Below are 8,065 nucleotides of genomic sequence, written 5' to 3'. Positions count from 1 at the left end.
TGGAAGTAGGGTTTGCTGCATACCCTGGCTGTCTGCGCCTCTGGGACCTCCCACGGAAGACCAGGAGGTGCAGGCGTGGGCGGCTGCTGCCCCAGGGGCTCTTACGAGGGCACTGCACCTCATGCCGGGTCAGTCTGCTAATGAACGGCGGGTGGCTGGGGCGGGGTGGACAAGTTCTAACAGGGAGCACCCCAAGAAGGTGTGTCCCCGGAGCACAGGGTGTCTGAGGGGCTGTAGAACTGGGGTTTTCATCTTCTCCTCTGGCTTCAAATCAAAGGCTTTGCCTGAGTGAGGAGCCGGCTGCAGGATTAGGCAGACCTGAGCACTCGGCCTTCCTCCAGCGTCCCCAGTGCTAGGTCCCAGGATGTGTGCATGGCGGAGATCACAGGCGGGGCCAAGAAAGGCTCCCAGGTCCAGCCAGCTCTACACAGGAGCTAGGACCAGGGCCGCTTCCTGGCCTTCTGGACTCGCTTCCTGAACCATACTGGCCTCGAACTCACAGAGGTTCACCTGCCTCTGCTTCCCCCAGTGCTGGGATTACAGCGCACCACCGAGCCCCGCTGGGTCCGTGTTTCTAATGGCAGGAGGGAGCCCTCCCAGAACCCGAGACACAGAGAGTGAGCACAGAGAGGCTCAGGGTCACACAGCAAGTCAGAGGGACGGCTAGAATCTACCTGAAGTCTTTCCAGGAATCGTTTTTTCGATTCCTCGTTCTTTCCCTCTGCCTCTCCTTGTCAGTGGGGTGAGCAGAGCAGATGGCCTTTGAGCAGGTGTGAGGGTGCTGACGGCATTGCCCATAGTAGGCTGTTTTCTGCGGAGGGCCAGTACAGCTGTAGTATAACCCCCTGCAGGAGTCAGTCTGTCCTTCCACCACATGGTCGCCGGGCTCTGTGGCAGACACCTTTGTCTGTTGAACGATCTCCCTGGCATGATTTCTGAGCTAGCTTCTCTCATTGGCCAGCATCCTCTAAGAATGCTCTGCTGCCTTCCAGCGAGTCCCAGAACATGTCTCTGCCTCCCGAGTGCTGGCATTCAAGCGCCTCCCTCCACCCTTGGCCTTTCCTTCACATTATGGACCTGTGTGAACCGGCAAGGGGTGTGCGAGCCTGTCCGCACACGGCTGGAAGTCTCAGGGCAATGTTGGTCATCTTCTACTTTATACTGACACAGGCTCTGTCCTCAAACCCGGAGCTTGCTGATTGGCCAGCAAACCCTACGTATCCTCCTGTTGCTGATTCCCCAGGGCTGGGGTCACAGGCCGGCTTTTAATGTGGGTGCTCAGAATCCAAACCCAGGTCCTCAGGCCCGGAAGGCAAGAGCTTTATTGATTGAAGTGTCATCCCAGACTTACCCACTGGTTATTGAGAAGCACGTGTATTTAAGAAGCAGTGTGCTGGGCAAGGGTTTTGTTGTTGTTAAATAATAATAATAATAATAATAATAATAATAATAATAATAGTATTATTATTATGTGATGGAGGCAGGCATGGAGGCCAAAGGACAAATTTGTGGACTTATTCTCCCCTCCCACCTCTACACAGGTTCTGGGGATCAAACTCAGGTCGTCAGGCTTGGCCACAAGCTCTTTTTCTCACTGAGCTGTCTTGCTGACCCATTGTCAGATGGTGGCTGCAATCTCTCTGTCTCCTCACACAGGGGGACTGTGTTCTTTAGCCTGTCCCTTTTGATGGAGACTTCAGATTTACAGCCACTCTTCCAAATACCGATTTGTTCATCTCCACTCCTGGAAGTGGGATCGCACAGTCAGGCGTTTGCTTTCCAGATGATTCTATCAAACCACACGCACCTGCCTGAGCCCACTCTCAGCCATCCCTGTTTGTTTGGTTTCTGTCTCCAAGGTGTCATTTGCCACTGCTGTCTCTGCTGATGAGACGGATAGATGCTTCAGACACTGGGCTTCCGGCGTTAATCAGGGCAGGCCTGGCGACTTTGAAGATTCACCCCTGCTCTTTGGCTGTCAGGACGGAGATTGCATCTCTCCAAAGACAACTTGAGGGCTGAGCCAGCAGCCTTCAGAAATAACATTGGCACCTGAGCTCGAACTAGGGGCGGGTTTTCAGGCAAACATAGACACCTGGACTTTCCTCAGTCATGCGTGGGTGATCCTCTTCCTGGATGTATTTATTTCCCTAGTGGGTTCACGCCCAGCGGAAGGCTGCCGGGCAGGGCTGGGCTGCACAGTGGCCGGGTGTGGCTGCCACTGACCCCCAGCTCCTTGGGTGCTGCTGGCTCTTCAGAGCTTCCGCTCCATCTCCCAGACCTCACCAAGTGCCCCATGGTTGAAGCAGGATCACTTGGCATCTGCAGCTGTCAATCGAGGGGTAGAACGAGCAAGCTTCTGGTAGTTACAGAACTCCTGAGTCGTGCGTGCTCACACCCTTGACTGCCGTCCTGCTCTCCCAGGGGCAGGAGCAGGCTGTTTGTACGCTGTCCTCCCGTCTTCCAGGTCTCAAGGATCCAGGCCTTGGCTTCTTTGTCATGTAGTTGTTACTGAACTTGGGGTCATAGTCTATGTGACCCAAGAAGCCAGGCTGAGCGCTGTCCCCACCCCACCCCGCCCCATCTCAAGAAGTCAATTAAAACAACCACATAAATAGCAAAATGCAAGAAAAAGAGATTTAGTCAATGTGGCTACATTGGGAAGGAGGCCAGTGAGAGGCAGTGACCCTCTCAAGTCCATCTTCGGGGTCCTAAAGTGAGACCGAAACTTAAATAGAGGGCTGAAGGAGTTGGCTGAGTAGATAAGGGCGCTGGCTGCTCTTACAGAGGACCTGAGTTCAGTTCCCAGTACCCACAAGGAAGTTCACAATCATCTGTAACCCCAGCGGCAGGGGATCTGATGCCCCTTTTTGGCCACCTTGGGCACTGCACACAGACACACAAACATAAATAGAAATAAAATTGAAAGGATCTTTAATGTTTAAATAGAGGGCCAGGAATCCACACAGCTAAGCATGGCATGGCAAGGCATGGTCCTGCCCACAGCTACTCTGTGGTTGCCTGGGCTCCCATTCCTTGGTCTAGAAACTGCTTGGCACTGTGTGAAGTCTGTTACTGGGAAACAAGGTATGCCTCTGGCTGCTGCCAGCTTTTAGGTTTTTCCTCCCATCATCATGAGATACCCAGGGTGAGGAAGCGGGGGAGGGACCAGGGGTGGATTCCAGTGTTGGGGTAGTCCACTGTTTCAATAATCTGATAGTCATATTGAGGGACACAAGTGCCTCTTTAATTTTTTTTTTTCTTGCAGGCCAGTTACATGTTGATGGCTGATATGCAGTCCCCGAGTGCAGAGAACATTCCAGGGCGATTGGCTGTGTCCTGAGCTCCAGGTGACCCTCTCAGCTGCCGGAAAGGTTTGACTGTAACAACGCCCAGCGAGAATCCAGCTGCTGCTCAGATCTGATGGTGGAGACAGAGCAGCAAGGCCTTGTTCAAGCAAGGCCTCATTCATACAGCGCTCTTACCTCAAAGGGTGATTATTCTCAAAGGGAGATTATTCTGGGCTGAGCATGGTGGTGCACAGCTTTAATCCCAGCACTTGAAAGGCAGAGGCAGGCAGATATCTCTGAGTTTAAAGTCAGCCTGGTCTACAGAGAGAGTTTGAGGACAGCCAGGGATACCCAGAGAAACCCTGTCTCAAAAAAAACAAAAAACAAAAAAAAAGACAAATTTATAAATCAAGGTATCTTTCAAATACGCTGGCGGTGCGAACATAGGGTGGCCGGTTATAGAAGAGGGGGAGCTCTGCCACAGGCTTCAGATGCTGTCCCACGGCATTCTGAGTGCTGCGCTGGTGGAGGCTGGTGGTTTGTCCCCAAAGGCTTCAGCAATGGTCACGTAGGTGGGTCACATCAGACGGTAGCGGATGAGGAGTGGCCGCCCTGAGCAATAAAGGTAGCCCCAAGATAATTTTGCTCCAGACGCGTTACTCCAGGGGAACTGACACGCTCTAGCCTCCACGGACACTTGCAATCGTGTGGTGTGTGTAAGCTCACGCAGGCACACTGTGCCGGCTGGTTTTAGGTCAACTTGACACAATATAGAGGTGTCTGAAAGGAGGCAGCCTCAGTTGAGAAACTGCCTCCATACAATCAAGCTGTGGGGAATATTTTAAGTCAGTGATTGATGGGGAGGGCCCAGCCCATTGTGGGGCGTGTCATGCTGGGGGGGGGGTCCTGGATTCTATGAGAAAGCAGGCTGAGTGAGCCATGGGAAACAAGCCAGCAAGCAGCACCCCTCTAGGCCGCCTCTGCATCAGCTCCTGCCTCCAGCTTCCTCCCCCGTTTGAGTTCCTGTCCTGACTTCTTTCACTGGTGCACAGCGAGTGATGTGGAAGTGTAAGCCCAATAAAACCTTTCCTCCCCAACTTGATTTTTGGTCATGGTGTTCCATCGCAGCAATAGAAACCCTTGTGCGTGCACACACACACACAATTTTAAAAAATTAAATTAATTTTATTTTATGGTCATTGGTGTCTTATCTGCATGTATCTGTGTGAAGGTGTCGGATCTTCCGGAACTTACAGACAGTTGTGAGCTGCCTTGTCGGTGCTGGGACTTGAACCTGGGTTCTCTGGAAGAACAGCCAGCGCTTTTAACCACTGAGCTGTCTCTCCAGCCCCTACATATATATTTTAAGAAATAAAAAAAATTAAGATTTATTTATTTTGGGTGTGTGTGTGTGCACGCATACACGTGCACACACTCAACGCTTCTGGGGGCCAGAAGAGGGTGTCGGGTCCCCCTAGAACTGGAATGACCAACGGTTACGAGCTGCCTGATGCTGGGAAGTGAATCTGGGTCCTCTGCAAGAGCAGCAAGGGCTCTTAACCACTGAGCCATCTCTCCAGCCCCAAAGGAGGAGGAGGAGAGCTGGGAGAACATGGCCGTGGAGAGAGAGAGAGAGAGAGAGAGATGGGGAGTCCAGCGTGACTCACCCACCGTCCCTCTTCCCCTCTCCAGTGCACTTGCTGTCACCAGGGGAGAAGTTTATTGACACAGCTGTCTTCTACCCACACACGAGGGACTCTTCCAGCCTTGGTATGGCTGGGATTGTTAGTATGTATTCTTGCTCTGCTGGGAGGTTCAGGCAGATGGCCCTCTGCCAGCCCAATCCCAGAACCTCTCTCTGTCAGCTGCCCAGTTGCCCACTGCCTGCCCCAGGCGAGGCTTGATCTGCTCACATGTGCACTCCATCTTCTTATCAGTCACCATCTCTTAAAATTGCACAGTGCATCAGGAGGATGTGTCAACACATGGGAACCTTAAAGGATATTAAAGTGAAGTCTGTGCAAATGCCGCTCAGCTAAAGAAACAAACAGCCTTTAGGGCTGGAGAGATGGCTCAGAGGTTAGCAGCCCTGGTTGCTCTTCCAGAGGACCTGAGTTCAATTCCCAGCAACCACATGGTGCCTCACAACCATCTGTAATGAGATCTGGCGTCCTCTTCTGGTGTGCAGGTGTACATGCAGATAAAGCACTGAACACATAATAAATAAATAACCCCCCCATGGTTATCTCCCAGACTATACCCTTCCACCCCCAACACAACTGTGCACGCTTTGAAGCTATTATGCCCTTGTTTTTTTGTTTGTTTGTTTGTCTACGGATTATAGGTTATTCTTTGGATATGCCTTTGCATTGAAGAATGGATACTGTAAGACTCTCTGACTTGTGTCTTTAATGCCAGGCTGTTAAGGGGATTCATCCATGTCACTGTGTGGGGTCATTACCACCTGGCATTTCAGCCCATGAGTGTGTAGCAATGTCGTTACGAGCTCTACAGGTAGTAGGAATTCAAGTTTTTGGTTAACGTGACCACTGTGCTGGGTTTAGTCACGTGTCCTGGGGAACAAGTTTAGAGTTTTTCTAGTTACTCACATGAATTGCCTTTTTAGAGCAAAGTGTGGCCACTGCCAACTTCACTGGGTAGCAACAGGCCAATTTTCATGGTTGTAGCATCTCCTGTCTCAGCAGCCATGAGACCACAGCTGCCCCACGTTCTTGCGTAACCTCTGCCGCTGTGTGTGGCTGCTTGTCTTCTCTGCAACTGTGGTTGCATTCCTTGCTCATTTATCTGTCTATCTCTGTCTGTCTGTCTGTCTGTCTGTGTCTCTTCCTGGTGTGTGGGAGGGTTGGGGGTGGGTATGAGTGTGACGGTGAGAAGACAGTCTTCAGGAGTGGATTCTCTCCTTTGCTCATGTAGGTTCTGGGGATTGAACTCAGGTCACCAGGCTTGGTGGCAAGTGCCTTGACACCTCGCCAGCCCCCTTTGGGCCCTCCTGAGCAGTGAGTAAATGGACTCAGGCCTGGTAACAGTGTGGTTTCTTGGAGAACAGTGGTTCTCAAACACTGGCATGCTTTTAGAGGACCCGTCAGAATACAAACAGGGGCTCAGTGGCTAGAGTGCTGACCTGACATGTACAAAGCCCTGGTCCATGCCCAGGACTTGGTAAAATCCCAGCACTAGGGAGGTAGAGGCCAGAAGATCAGAAGTCAAAGGTTATCCTCAGCTACACAGCAAGTTGCTGGGGTCCAGCAGATCCTGGGTCCAAGTAAATCAATAAATCCCCAGGCTTTCTCACTGAGCTGTCAGAGTGGAAAACTGTGTCCATGACAGTTATGAGGTGGGATAGCCTGGGAGGGAAGGGACAGGGCCCTCATCCAGCTGGGCATAGGAAACTAAGAAACAGATATGTTGGGTTTTTGCTGTCTGCCAGGCTGCCATACTCCTTAAAGAACACAGACGACCAGTGTCCCTCCCACCTTTAGAGGAAGTGAGGCCAGACCATGAGCAGTATCTCAAAGCCACAGCTATAGAGTCATTAGAGTCATAGCTGAGGACCTTTCCCTGCTGGAAGTCTCCCCTCGCTGAGACTCCTTGCATGACTGTGCAGAAGAGTGAACAGCCTTTGGAGCCAACTACATCTGATTTTGTGTTTTGTTTTGTTTTGTTTTGTTTTGTTTTTGTTGTTTTGTTTTGTTTTTTTACTTAATTAATTTTTTAGGATTTCAAAATTTTATGTGTGTGCTTGCCAGCATGTGTGTGCAGCACATGTGTGCAGTGCCCAGATAGGCCAAAAGAGGGCAACAGATCCCCTGGGACTGGATTTACAGAGGATTTGCGAGCATGGTGTGGGTGCTGGGAACCAAACCCAGGTCTTTTGCCAAAGCTGTGAATGCTTTTAACTGCCAAGTCATCTCTTCAGCCCTGGCAAACTGTGTTTATGGCTTTGTTTGGTTTGGGTTTTTTGTTGGTTGGTTGGTTTTTGCTGTTGCTTTTTTTTTTTTTTTTTTATGACAAGCTCTCTCAGTTAAGCAGCCCTGGCTAGCCTGGAACCCACTATGTAGACAAGCCTAACTTTGAAATCATGGAGCTCTGTCTGCTTCTGTCTCCTGAGTGCTGGGTTTAAAGGTGTAGGTCACCATGTCTTCCTCCTCCTCCTTCTCCTCTTCTTCCTCCTCCTCCTCTTGCTCCTTCTTCTCCTCTTTTTCCTCCTCCGGTTCCTCTGTTACTTCACGTTTCATCCTTCCCCCCACATAGCAGCAGTTCCCTGGGTGGGTGCGAGGGGACCTCTTAGATGCTCCCAGCAGTCCCTGGAGACAGACACCAGCACTGTCTCCATTCTACTGAGGAGAGAAAACTCCAGAGAGGACTTAAGTTACATAACTTGCCCCAGGTCACACAGGTAGCGAACAGCATGGCTAGGATGTGTATCTGGCACCGTCTGATCTGTTGGCCTGCGTCACAGGCAGGGCCACTCACTGTCTGGGACACCTACAGTATGTCTTCCGTACATAGCTAATGAATTAAGGGAGTGAGGACCAGAGGCTCCTGGTTCTTCCCCATCCACAGAGCTCTCCTGAGCAGGGAGCAGAGAATGAGTGGCAAACAGAACCTCAGCCTGGGGCATTGGCACATCGGCCATTTCCTCCCTCGTAAACAGGAAGGAAGAAGAGATGGAAAGAACCGATTCCCCACACAGGACAGCTTCTGTCTTCAAGCTGAAGAATACATATTTTTTAAGATTTATTTATTTACTGTGT

The sequence above is a fragment of the Meriones unguiculatus genome, chromosome 3 (genome assembly GCF_030254825.1).
Source record: "Meriones unguiculatus strain TT.TT164.6M chromosome 3, Bangor_MerUng_6.1, whole genome shotgun sequence".
Lineage (NCBI taxonomy): Eukaryota > Metazoa > Chordata > Mammalia > Rodentia > Muridae > Meriones > Meriones unguiculatus.
This window is presented reverse-complemented; position numbering follows the sequence as displayed.